The sequence below is a fragment of the Aquila chrysaetos genome, chromosome 12 (genome assembly GCF_900496995.4).
Source record: "Aquila chrysaetos chrysaetos chromosome 12, bAquChr1.4, whole genome shotgun sequence".
Lineage (NCBI taxonomy): Eukaryota > Metazoa > Chordata > Aves > Accipitriformes > Accipitridae > Aquila > Aquila chrysaetos.
The window spans coordinates 21,975,767-21,990,046 of NC_044015.1; the positions used below are offsets into that span (position 1 = coordinate 21,975,767).

Below are 14,280 nucleotides of genomic sequence, written 5' to 3' on the forward strand. Positions count from 1 at the left end.
TTGAGAAGGTGCTATATGATACTCGTCATCTATGAAAGCAATTGGTCATTGCGGTATCTAAAACCAAAATCATGGTGAGAGACCTTTTACTCATCTAGTATAGTCACCTGCTCCCTACACCTGCCCAGCCCAAGGATATTTGTGAAGCACTTGGGAGACTCCAGAGAAAGGAAAGTTTGGTTTGAAGGAACTGAGGGAGTTTTAAATTTTTTTTTTCTGTAACAGTTGTGTTGTGCATCTTTCAGTACCTTACCTCAGAGTTAGCCTAATGAACCAAAGCTTGGGGAGTGGAAGTGCAAGATCCTGCCAATGGAAGACCTTGGCTTGAGCTGGCAGGTAAGTAAACCCTTGAGAATTAGTGGGAGACAGTAAAAATTACTGGAGACACATTGAATTTTCTTGAAACTTAAAAAAAATAATGTTTCTCCTTTCTGTTGGTTTACTAGGTACTCCTGTGGCAAAGACTAAACATAGAGGAAACACTTAAAGCCATATTTCCTCAAAACAAAAATACCATTTAATAGTTGTTTTATTTTCCTGTGTTCTTATTCTTTCACCTGACACAATCCTAAAACAATTGAAAAAAACCTCAAATACATGCGTGCTTATAAGATGCTTAAACAGATGTATAAAAACAGCAGGTGATTTTGGCTTGTTGGATGTCGGCCAATGTGGTCACCCAAGTAATTAGAACACATTCCAGTTTGACTAGTTTTTCAGCCAAAACAGCCAATTTGATTCTAACGCATTAGTTTTGATAGAAGAGGGCCTGGTCCCTTGGCTGGTCTTCCCTGACTCTAATTAAAAACTGCTCATCACCCTGGGGAATCCACTCCTCAGGAAACTGCTCTTTTCAGCTGCAAAGAAACAGGTGTTAGAAGTGAGCATTGCTTTTGTTTCCATTTCTCTGTTCTCCTGGTCTTCATGTCTCTGCTAGTATCAAAGCAGCAGGATGTTTCAGACAACAGCAAAAATAAGATCTGAGCCCACCTTTCTCTTCCCCTATTCTTCAAAAATGGTATTGTAAAGGTCACCGTTGGTGCACATATAAGTTTGTAGCTATGTCTTACTTCCTTTTCTAAATTGAGTTTAGTCAGTTGTAGTCCGAGATCTCACCCATTTTCATGAGAAGATCTGTAATACATTTTGTATTCTGGCTAACCTCCAAGTATATTCTGCCTGCCTTAGTTTACTCAGTGCCACCAACAGACTGATACAGGTTTCACTCCCTGTTCTTCAATTTGGTATATAGTGCTGCTGTGCACCACTAAAACAGCCAGTCCAAGGTAGTCACTGAGCAAAAATGGTAGTGGCTGAAGAGGCTGGCTGTCCTGGGGCCAGGCACTCAATACCCAGTGACGCAGTGCTGGATGGTGGTCTGGGCTCACTAGCTTAGGGGATATTGTTACCAAGGTCCTTAGACAACTTTCACAAGAATGATAGAGGCATAAACCGTGTCCAGACTGTTTTTGAGCATGAAATTTGCCTCATGTTTACCCTGTTTGGAAACACTTCCATGAACCATGAAGCAGAACCCTGAGGAGAAATATTACAAAGAAAGCTCCATCTGTGGGCAAGGAGAGCCATAAATTAATTTGGAAAGGCAGCTAGTAGTTTACTAGGTTTCATATTTGCATATTCTGTAGCCTACTTAGCAGTGCCTTTCAGGGGCTGGTTGAAGTCTGTGGCAGAGATTGGTGGCTAAGATGTCTCACACCCTGGTATCTGTCTTACTATAGAAAATAGAATTAACTGAAGGATAGTGAAATAATTACATGAAATATGTTATTGTAAAGTGTGAAAGCACAAGGGGAGAGATGGGGAGTACAGAGCTGGGAATATGGAAAGTGTGTTTTAAGCAGGACATTCAGTCTGGGAAGCACTGAATTTAAGAATTAGTAGCCTGTGCTTTGAAAGTCATTCTTCATGGAAGAATCACATTCTAATTTGTATTTTGTATGGAGTTGTTCTTTATTATTTTGTATGGAGTTGTTCTTTATTATTTTGTAAACTCAAAGAAGTTCTCTAAATGCTTATTGGAAGTTATGTTACTTCTAAAAGTGTATATTTTTATTTGATAGCTATTTTTATACTGATGGATCACTTTTTGATTACTGTAGTCTTGTATTTAGACCTGAACAGATGCTAGTAGAGCTATCTTAGAGCTAGCTTAGTAGAGCTACAGCTGACTTGGGCTTTTCCAAACTGTTGGTAGCAATTTTACTATTCTGTGTCCTTAGGCCAAAGTTTTCAAATGCATTTTAACTTTCAAATGTTAGTGTTTTTTCAAAGGTATTAACTGCCCACATCTACATAAATGTGCCTATGTCTGGATGAGTCAGTCTAATATTAGGCTGAACACTTGGGTTTGGGCTTAACGTACTGGCAGTTATGAGCTGATGCTGGAATCACCCTACAAGGGTCAGCTTGAAAGTCTTAGTTTTTTGGCTCTATGCAGAGAAATATGATTGCGTAGGATGTTGAGCTGTGGAAATACATTACTGTGGGACAGACACAGCAAAGGTCTTCCAGACATGCTGAGGAGCTCAACTTGAGATTTTGGATTTGTCTCAAGCTCTTGATGAGCTCTTTGGACACAGCCAGCAGGGACTGAAAGCAATGAGTGCCTCATCACTGACTTGGCGGAGGCAGGGGCGGCCCAAACAGCCTGTGCAGAACACAGCCTGGAAAGATTCCCAGGAATGAAAACTGTAACAGCAGAGATTGTACTTCATTCCAGCAGGGTGATGGAAAAGGCAGGCCATGAGTTCTCCCTTCTAGCATGCGCGCTGAGCACTGACATGACAACAAGTGCTCACCCCCACGGAGTGGCCCTGCTTCTTCTGCTGGGCATTCGTGCTGGCCGCAGTGCTGGTGCTGCCCGGCCAGCTCCTGTTAGGCCATGAAATAGTCTCTGCAGGAGGCAATTTCTTTGGGCCAAGAAAAGGTGCTTATATACCATAGCTGAGGGATTTGCTAAAGAGTCTGTAAAAATCTAAAGTCAAATGCTTTAGCTTGCAGTGGCAGTTCAGTGGATTAACTTTTGGGTGCCTTTGAAAAGCACAGTCTATGCCATTCATTTGTGAATTTTAAGTGGCAGATTCGTGGATTCTGAAGAGCCCTTTCTTGAAATCAGACTTTGTGGATTTTTGAAATCTATTAAGCCCCATATTGGAATATTGCTTCTGAAGCAAAGAAATCTTCATTTTGCCTCTACTGTGTATTAAGAGATTTCCCATGCTTACAGGGCAGCAGGAAAGAGCTGTGCAAAGTTCAGGCTGGGAAACCTAGTTCTGCAGCATGCAGCATCATGCACTTAGCACGTCTTATTTAGTAATATTTCTGCCCCTACTTGTCATTTAATAAACCAGAAGGGAAACAGCACAAGGCTAGTTTGCCAATGCCTCTGATGTTGAGTCAAAACTTCCAGTTTAGATGAGCATCTTTTGGAAGGAGGAGAGAAGAGACAAGAAAAAGTTGAGAGAGCTGAATTGTTGTTTGGCATGTAGGCTGAGGGCTGGAGGTTTTGTTTTTTTGACATAGGTTATCTGTCGAAACCTGGGCAAGTCACTGGGAAGTGAAAGCCTGTGACTCATCATCCCACAGCTAGTGAGCAGGCATCTAAGAGAAATTACTAGAGGATGGATGGCCCTTCAGAGGATGGAGAGCCCTTTGTGCTTTAATTGCTCACAGCAATTTAATTGCAGCATGGATGATCATTGGTGTTTTTCTTAGTGGTAAAATAAAGCAAAGGCTCCTACATGCAGGGATGGTGACTTTCAGGGCCAGATTAGTAACTCTCATGATGCTGCTGAAAAGGTAATATTTAACCTGCTCTAGAGCATAAACTGGATTTTGACCATCCTGTTTCCCATGCATCCTGAGTGGTTGTTACATGCCATCATGATTCAGTTATGGAAAATGTTTTTCCATTATGTTTAAAATACGTACTTAAATGTAATTTGGTTAAATGAGGTCCCTACCGTTAGTTCTTGAGAACCATGTTTTGGTCCAGGGCAAATTTATCAAGTTACAAACCATAGAAAAAACGAATTTTAAATGAAAATGCTATCAGGCATTAACTGTGAAAGCACCAATGGTTCTGCTGTAATAAATTTATCTTTGTGCCTGCAAGCAGTCTTCTAATGGAAAAAAAGTATTAAATTGTGTTTATGACAAATTATGGCATTTCCGTCATTCCATTGCAGAATAATACTCCCATGTTAGAGAAAAATCTGTGTGCTTGCATTGAACCATGAGAATGTTTCTCTGATATTCAAGTGTTCATTTTAAAATGAAATTTTATAGCCCTCACCACCATTCATTCATAGAGCATAGCAGGCTTTTATTAAAAATTCTTTCTGATGTATTTGTGGTAATTTATGCTTCTTTGTCCAAACAATTGAACATTTTATTTAATTTAGAGAAGCCTACAATGATTAAACTATAAAAAACCAAATCATGCAAAAGCTGAGTATGTTCTGTAATGCAATTAATAGAATGAAATTCCTTCTGAGATCAAGGGTAGATCCTATATCTTTATCTCATTTTTGTCATTTTTTCAGGTAGCAAATTAAACTCTATAAACTTTATTAAAGTATTTTAACTACAGAGTTATTCTGGTTATCCTTTTTTGGTTTCTATGCAGCCTACCCACTGTGCTGTAATATAATACCAATAATACACGATATTTTTATTTTATTTGGTAATGTGTACACATTTAAAATAATAGAAGAACAATTCTCCAGCACTCACTGATGATTCAGTGCAGTGCTCCAAAGTGTACTTGCAATTCAGTTCTCTTAAGATCATCTGCAGCTGTTATGATGGTGCATTGTACATTTGCAGGCTGAGACCACTTGGAAATAAAAACAAGATTTAAAATACTTCTAAGTAGTAAATAAGCAAAGAATGATGTTCTTCAAGCTCTTTACTGCAGATGCTTTCCTCTTTTACAGGTTATTTCAGAACACCTCAGGGCCTACCTAGTAATTTATAGATAATAATACCCAATTAAACTATACAGTTTTCCTCCACACATCACCTCCCTGAAACAGTCTGATGGGTGAGAAACCAAACAGAGCATGTGGAGGTTTTGTTTTTATTGACTCAGTGACAATAAATTCTCTCTGGTACCAAACTGCTGCCAGCTGAATAATTCTTTTTTTTTTTTTTTTTTTTTTTTTCCTTTTCCCCTTCAGGAATTAGAAAAAAAATTTGCTTTTTAAGGGGGCTAGGAGTAGAAAGAACCTTATGTGCGAGAAATGAGATGGTGAAATTATCCTTTACTCAATCATGCATGTCGCACACTTTTTACAGCTATTTCCACCATATTACTGAGTATTTATTTTAATGGTTATTGCTGACACTCGTGAGTACTGTGTACTGTTCATAACCACTTCTAACTATGTCTGCGGTGCACCCTCTGTGCCCATGGGTGTTACAACAGACTTATCTCTTCTTCTATGAAGGTCATTTTGGGCTTCTGAGAGCTAACTTTTCCACCCTGGCGATTTCCCTTTGCCTCCCCTTCCCTCCTGCTGGGTTTGGAAGCAGCTGTGTGCCATGACTTCAGCTGTCACCCATCCAGTTGTCCCCTTGCCCTGCCACAGCAGTGCAAGGAGTGCCGTTCAAAGGACACCCTCTGACTGCTCCGTGGAGCTTGGAGCAGTCCTGGCACCAGCACTTCTGAAGGAGGCCTTGTCTTTTCAGCAGGAATTATGGCCCCCACAGTGTTCATTAGACATTTTATTGGGAAGATCCGAAATACTGTATTGCAGAAGTCACATTCTGTTGGGAAGAAGGATGGTTCAGAAAAGCCTCTGATGGAATTGCAAGTTGAGGTTCTCTCTTTTCATTTCTGAACTTGGAACTGGGCTCTTTATAGCTGCCACTCCCCTTTGTGTGCATTTCAGGACAAACGTCTTTGCTCTCTGAGGCTTTTCTCAGTAGGGGCTTATTTTGATGTTTAGCACACTGCAAGGGGCTTGGCACTTTGCATATTTTCTAATAACTGCATTTCCTTTCGACAGATTAGACAGTACTGTTGAAATATATTTTTTCCTCATGAGCAGCAGCATCTTCTACGTCCCTCATTTGTGATAGATGAGTAGTCGGGTACATCAGACATTTTATCCCGTGGCTCTGCGCAATGCACTGGCTGACACTGGAACTTGGCCTAAGTGAAAGCAGAAAGTGCAGGACTGTACTGAAGCAGGTTTCCAGCCACTGGAAAACCCCAGTGTTGAAGCCAGGTGTTCAGCAGCACTGTGTTCAGTTTCACAGCTGTAATATCACTGTGGTGTTACTTGTCTTTTGATGTGCATGCCTTGCTCAACAAATGAGACTGTAGAAAAAAAAGTCATCCTCATTAGGGTGTTTGGGTTTTACTTCAAGGAACCAGAAGCAAAACATTTCATTGAGAAAACTGAATGTATCTTTATCAAAGAAAAAGAATAATATTGAGAGAAACAAATAGTATGTGTTGAGTAGTAATAATTTTGAAAAATACACGTTCTCTTCCAAAGGAAGCCTGAATCTAGTTTGTTGTGGCAACAAGTAAAAGAGGCTGTGGTGAAAGTAAGCAAGTGAAGAAAGGAGAAGCTCCAGCTCCTCAGGAGCTGTTACCATGTGTACGAAGGATTTTTTTCTGTGAGACAAGCTTGAAACTGATGACATTTTAAATTAACTCCAGGCATCTATTACTGTAGGGTTTTGCTGAAGCTAAGAGCTTAGTAAGATTCAGAAAAACAAATTGGATGTATAGATGATGGAAATGTTCATGATTATTGTAGATAGGATTTCAAGCTATTTACAGTATAATTAAACCATTAGGCTAAGGAAGCAATCTTAGTCCTGAAGACAGGACTTCTCCTATAGGATTGTTATTTCATATTTGCTCCTACCCAACCCCTTGTGAAAAATCCGGTGCTGATACCCACCAGAGACCACATCCTGGACTAAATGGATCTCAGGTCAAGTCTACACTTACAAATCCTCTCTCAGATATTTTATATGTGTAAATTGGCTACAAATGACTTAATAAAAATGTTTAGTATTTACAGTTTGAGCTGTTCAGATCGGAAGTGAGCAAATCAGTAATGTGGCATCATTTCCACTTTCTGCCTGGCTAAATATACGAACGCTTCATAAAGACAGACCCTTGGTTTGAGTTGTTCTATTGAAGTGGTTTTGGTTAGTAATAAAATACAAGGTGAAGTCTCATTGTAATGGGGCAATAATGTTGCAAGTTTGACAAACATGATTTTTGTAGCTAGCAAATAGTGTGTAGATTATAAGCAGCTAAGGAAAATAACATAAATCATAGCAGGGCATAATGGAAGGAGTGGCTATTGGAGTCATTCCCATGGTGTTTTGGTACCCTTCCCCTTGACTTTAGTGACTGTTAAAGTAGACAAGATACAGTTGCTCTACGTGTAGCAATAAGGCATGCAAATGCCCCTCTGGATTTCTATTTAAGAAATAATTCAAGTATTCATTTACTAAGTAATAATAGGAAAGTATTAATTTAGATATGACAGGTCAGGAGTGAACCTGTAAAGAAGTCCGATGTGGGCATCGTCTGATCTTTCTGTAGTATCACGTTCAACATTAGTTTGATCTATTCGTCCTTTGCATATGTTGGAAAACCTACCTACTTTTATCTCTGTCCACTGGGATAAGCATGTTGGGAGTGGGATGCAGGTTTGACATGGACTTCTTTGAATTACTTTGAACTTTTTTTTTTTTTTTTTTAGCATTGCTACTTCTTAAGATTTGTTTCTTTGCCAGATAAAATGCCTTCTACTATTAAAAACTATGGAAAACTTTTTCTTTTTTTTTCAATAGGAGTGTGAACAGTATTGAATATTAAAGAAATTACAATACAGTGAAAAGACATTATTTGTTGCAGTGCTAAGCACGGAGAGACAATAAATGATTCTATAGATTACAAGAATGTGAATAATTGAAAAGAAATGTATCAAGACTGTGGTGCAGTTAGTGAAAGTGTGGTTTCAGGGCTAGAGGTGTTTAGCAGTTGCTAGAAATTAGCCATAATCTTAATATTCTTTGCAGTGTTTAAGTTGTATAACATTTACACTTGCTCCAAAAGAAGACGTATGCTGTGGAAAGAGACTGAATCAATTTTTCTATTGATCTGCAGTTTATACAGGGGTTTTGACTGCCCCAGGATTTGATGCTTTTCCAATAATTCATAAACGAAAAGTAATAAACTGCAGTAAATCTGATTAATCCCAAACTTAGTTTTAGGAGGATCAGTAGTATTTCAATAAAATAAATACATTGTTATCTCTTCCACTGGGGTTTTTCATTTGGAAAGACACAGCTATCTGAATACACCATGTGTGAACTCAGCAGATCTGACTCTGTAACATTGGAGGCTTATTGTATAACAAATAGTTTGCCAAAAGACCCAAGAGGATGATGTTTTGGGGCAAACTATTGAATTCCTGGGGGTTGTCATTTTCATGTGGTTAATTACATGTACAGTTGTAAGCTTAAGGAATTCTGTTCCTTTCGGCAAAGATTCATCAATGCATGAAATTGTACAAAACGCCCTGGATTTTCATACATGAGATTTCCTTAGTTACTTACTGCATTTCAAAAAACCTTCCTCACTTGTATTTCCCTTTGTAATTGTCTTTGCTATAGGAAAAGTAGTGTGTTCAAAGGCAGTCATTTAATTTTGATAACATCAGAGCTGTAATATTTTTGTTTTCTTACGATAAGATCTGTCTGTTTCTCTTAGGTTTTCGATGAAGTACATTCCCATAACAAAATGCCACGGGCTGCAGAATCCTTGATGTTAAGATGTTGCTCTGATTAAGAGATAGGCAGCCAGCAAATTAGAAATCCCGATCCTCAGATGCCGAGCTGGAACTTTGATTAGTCACTAGCAATAAATATAAAAGTCATACCAAAATATCTTCTTCACTCATAGATAAATATTATGTGTCATGCCTGTCTCTTTTGCAGCAATCCTTCCTGTTCTCTGCAAAAATGACCAGCAGCCAAAATGTGGCACAGTGGCAGTGAGCAATAGAGTGGTCCATGAATTATGATGTCAGTTATATAAGGAGGAAGGACGTAAAATAATGCATATATCAAGTGCCTTGCGTAGACAGCAGTAGCTGCAGCTTACTTGGGCCAATCTGTTTAATATTAATTTTTCTCAGAGCGTATTTCATGACAGATACTGTAGTCTATGTGGCTTCTCTAAAGCCCGATTCAGCTGTGGAATCTCTCTCAATGGGGTGCGCAGGCCAATATCAGTGTATTTTTCAGATGCTTTTGCAAAGTGATCTCATTGCTACCGGACCCACAGGTGGTGCCTGGGGGCATGCCAGGTGGGAGCAGCAGCTCCAGGCCTCCCCTAGCACTGCCCGGCCTGTAGCACAAGGTGTTCCCGTATGGAGACCTGAGGCAGGTCCGTAGGAAGAGGCTTTAAAATGCCAAACTACCGGCCACCAGCCACCCCCAGCCCTCTGGGCAACACGCGTGGGTCTCGTGCAGGGCTGCACCAATGCAGGGAGTCTTACAGAGCGTTGCAGGGTCAATGACACCTGCGCAGCCACGCGGGCAGGAGATCACCCAGGTGTGAGGGCCCTAATGGCTGGGCCAAGGCGTCTGTTTAAATGGACTGGCGTCCTCCTCCAAGTTGGAGTACTGTAGCGTGGAAAGCTGTAACCCGGAGGACTGGGGCAACGAATGGCTGTGCTGGCAAGGAGGGATGATGGGCTGTGTGAACTTCGTTGCCGTAATAATCCCTGTGAGTATAAATGAGCTGTTGATCATAGCAATTACATAAACATTGATTAATTATTTTCATAGTGTTTTTCAGCTATTTTTTATATTTTATAACTGAGTTTTAACAGTGGTAACAATGTGAACAAATCAGTAGTATTCTGAACAAAATCTAATTTAATAAGGGATCTATTTTACAGTTTACTTTTAACCCTTAACTGCTTGATTTACTTTCTAGTTAGTAGGAAATCCATCGTGTACTCAGAGAGCAAGTACTGTAAATTTCGAGACGAGGAAAAAAAGAAAGGAAACCACATCATCCACATATGTAATGAAGTTGAACCCCTGATTTAAATTCAAAGCTCAATTCAGCCTTAACTATAGCGCTGCAGCTGGCACCTTGTAACATAAACCCTTAAGTGGCCTGTTGAATTTATCCTCAATGTCCACAAATGAAGTTATAAACTTTCTTTAGAGCTCCACTTCTGCTTCAATGCCTGCCCATGATTTTAGATCTTCTGCAGACTTCACAATAGCCCTGTGTTTCCCTGGCTGCGCAGAAAGTTGATAGCAAACCTGCAAACATTCTGCAGCTGTGCAAACAGCACAATGCATTTTCAATATTCTGCTTTGAACATGCACATGGATAATTGAACTTCAAAGCAACAGCTCTGCTAATTCTTTTATGAAGATGCAAATTACTAGTGTGACTTCTCACCAGATTGGGAGCTTAATGGAACAATCAGTCTGATCTAAATCCGCCCCAAGGCATGAGCACAGTTGGAGGTATTTCTGCGAGTCTATCTAATCCATACTTTACACACTGGCAGGGTGCAAAACTAATAGTAGCCTGGAGTTAGCGAAGTTTTCATGTTCAAATCCCAGTACTCGAGTTACCTTCCCTTATAACCTACATTATTTCAGGAACAAGGGCCCTGATTCTGGTATTATTTGCAGGGGTCAAGCATGAAGATGAAAGTTTAACCAAGGAAAAAAATTCAATGTCTTCTCAAAGATTCAGTATGGAAAGATGGAGTATTTGTTAAATTCAGTGTCTTCTCTTTCAGCAAAACCATGCTCAATGGTTGTTAAAATATGTGGCGTATTTGGCTCCAGTATACATATTTCCTGGTATATTTTTTTTAATGAGCCTTAACTTGATAAATGCTTGGCATCTTCTCCTCTGACCACTACCATTGTACAGCCAGCTTTTAAATGAAAGGCTGAAAATTACATTAGGTGCCTCAAAGGCAGCCAAAGCAATTTGCCATCTCGCTTTCCAGTTCAGAAAAGCAGATATGAAAGTTTAACTTCTAGCTATTAGGAAGTCCAACTCCAATTAATTCAATATAGAAAATTAAGGCCCAAGAGGAATAAATGGCTTTGGTCGTGCCTTCACACTTTTGCCTATCTCCACACATGCACCTAAAATGAGCTGAAATAACACAATCTTTTTTTAAAAAAAGGCAAGATATTGTGAACACTTGAAAATAAGTGCAAATTTCAACTTTGAAATGCAATTTGAATTTCCATGGAAGGCCACATAAGAACTTATGGCCTATATTTCCAAGTAGCTGGTAATTTGCGATACAAGAAGAGAATCTTTTTTTCAGTAAGTGCTACGGTTCTGTGGGCTGAAATTTTGCACCTTTTAAGGTCTCTCCGTCTGAAATGCATGTGTGTGTGTAGAAGGAACTGTCTAGCTGTTCCTTAGTCCTAAACATGGCTGCATTTTTTATGTGTTTTGACAAGTTGCCGGCTTCTCAAAGGGAATACAAACAGGACGGCAAAGGGTGAAATGTGGAATGAGAATTCTTTTTCATGGGGTGGACATAGCAACAGCAGTACTCCTGGCAGCTCATTAGTTCATACCTTACTTGCACTAATGCTGGGGCAGTAACAGGTTGTCCTGTATAATACCATTGTCCCCCTTGAAAGCCAGCCAGATTTTACCAAGGAGAAGAAATCTCTCCTCCCTGTGCAGTGCCAGTTCTGTGCATCAGAGCCAGAGTGCCACTGAACTGGCACAGAAAGCAGTGGCTGGACATGGAGTCTGTAGCATCTACTTACTCATTTGTTATCTATTTTTTCTCTTCTCCTCTCCACTCTTCGATCAGAGACTCTCTTTTTTTTTTTTTTTTTTTTTATTTTACCACTTTGTGCTCCATTTCCCAATCTTTTTTTCTCTACTGAGTTATTTCCTCTAGGACTTTTTTCCTGTTCATTTTTTCACACCACGAAAAGCAATTTTGTGAGCTAGAGAGAGGGAAGATGGGAGGTGGCGATTCCCTGTGCTCTCCCTGGGAGCTGGCACAGCGGCAGGAGTATGGCTGAGTGTCCCACTGCAAACACACATGCTCTCACCTCCTTCCAGGAGTTTACTGTGCCACCAAATTATCCTCTTAACAGAAAGGAAATGCTAAAAGCCAGTGCAGCTATATGCAAGCATCCCTGAAAGACATGACCTGCTGGCACTTCTTTAAATCTGGCATTTAAAATTGCTCAGACAGATGGAACAAAAGTATGTAATAAAATGTGACATTTTATTTTATCATCTATATTTGTTAAGTGAATTCTTCTGATCATTCCCACTGCCAGTAGCATTGAATGCGAATCAGATTCTGACAATTTGCAGTGTATAAAAGCTAACTCCAGGGGTCAGACAGAAAAAGAATAAGTAATAATTAATTACAGGATACACATTCATCCACAGAATCTGGCTACGGTGGGTGACAGCTCAAAACAGAAAAACAGAAAAAAATGACACGATTCCAAAAAGTCATAGCTTCTGTAGTCAATCATTTACAGACTAATTCTCAGTACCAATTGTCTACTTTGTGGTCTTCCTTATATATATTTCTATGTATCAAGGTTTTATTAGAAATTCAGAATGAAAAAATATATTTGTTTTCCTCACTGTCTTCCAAGTTAGCCCCTCTTGTTTGCTTTGGTATATAAACAGAGCACCTTCTCTCTGTCCTCTTCAAAGCACAGCTCCATTTGATACACGCTGTCTCTACCTCTTGGTGTTTCACTCCCCACTGCCCTGGACACACTCCCAGAGCCTCTGCAGAGCACAGGTACAGCTGTCAGCTCTCATAGACCGCAGCAGATAGCCACACTGATTTAACTTCCAATTTTTTATTCAAGAGAAGCTAACCTTGAGGGTCAGCACTCCCCACTTAGCATTGCTAATGAAAGGAGGAGGTGGAAAATTGGCATAAGCACAGAGCGAGCCCTGATGCTTGGAAAGATTGCCCCCCAACCCTCCTTTTCGAATTTGGTCAGGGACTTCAGCAGCAATTATATCACTTAATGTTCATTTAGTGCTAAATTGTGAATATTAAGCAGTAAATGATTGAACTTTTAATTAGCAATTAAATTAAAAGCAGTCTTCTCACTGCAAGAGAAATGTCATTGAGAACAAACTTTCTAACTGACAGTATTTTGCAAACGGCTTTACTGCATTGTATAGGTGACACTTTTCTGGGGCCTAGCCATGAGTTTGCGATGACTCCTTGCTCCTACTCAAACACGAATAGTTTGCATCCCTAGGGCATACCAAAAATACATGTGCAGAGGTAAGTATTAATTCCACTGTAGCAGCAAGTAGAAGTCCCAATTTCAGAGCAGAAACTGCTGTGTTAGGTGCTTTATCAACAAAACTGAAACACACCCTGGCCTTGAAAGCTGACCATCTAAGGAATTACAATATTTACATAGATGCTTACACAAAATAACTGGAAAAAATAACCATGCTACTTCTAAAATTTGTTGCCACTATTTATTTATGGCACCAATTTTCTCACCAAAGAAGCCAAATTAGCCAAGAAAGTACTGCCACCTGTTTCTAAGGTACAGAAATGAGCTGGAAGCTGGGGATATAAGGGATGAGTTTGTCCAAGGATCTTCCCTTGAGGACCTCGCTAACAGAGGGATTTATAGTCTGGGATGCTTGCTTGGACATGGCTGTTCCACTGATGAGAGCAGACGGTGACTGCAAACCCAGCTGCTTGCAGGTGGGGAATGGAGCATAGGACCTGCTGATCCCACCAGATTTCAGACTCCTTAAAGCCCAGCCCCTCACTCCCCAAAATGTGGCATCCCTCTTCCATGTAAACACAGTAGACATACCCTGGCTGCCACTGGTGGCTTAAAAATATGTGGCTGAATGTAAGTGAAGCCTCTTGTTTGCATCCCTCCACTCCTGGATCGATGCTGACCTCTTGCTGCTGCCAGCATCGATGCTGCAAGGGAAACTCCCCAGCACTGTCGTTGCTTTTAGTAGCAGCGTTATCTCTTTCAGGCTTCCTGAAGGCTGGCTATGTACATCATATGCACAACATCTCATTTTTAAGGAACTTGTCACTTAGGGTAACCTATGTTGTTTGATGGTGCTGAGGAGTGAAGGGAGTGACTGAATGAAGACAGCATGGGCGGCGCATCGGCTAGTTGAACAAGCAGCAAGTTCCCTGTAGATAGCACTCTCACTGCTGAATGAGTTTAGTTTGACCA

The 14,280-nt window shown here is 40.2% G+C and overlaps 1 protein-coding gene across 1 annotated transcript in view; it reads left to right on the forward strand.

The window, feature by feature from the left end:
- The window catches only part of PLPPR5 (phospholipid phosphatase related 5), a 91,703-nt gene that overhangs the window by 59,771 nt on the left and 17,652 nt on the right, over positions 1-14,280 (forward strand). The gene's annotated exons all lie outside the window — the stretch shown is intronic.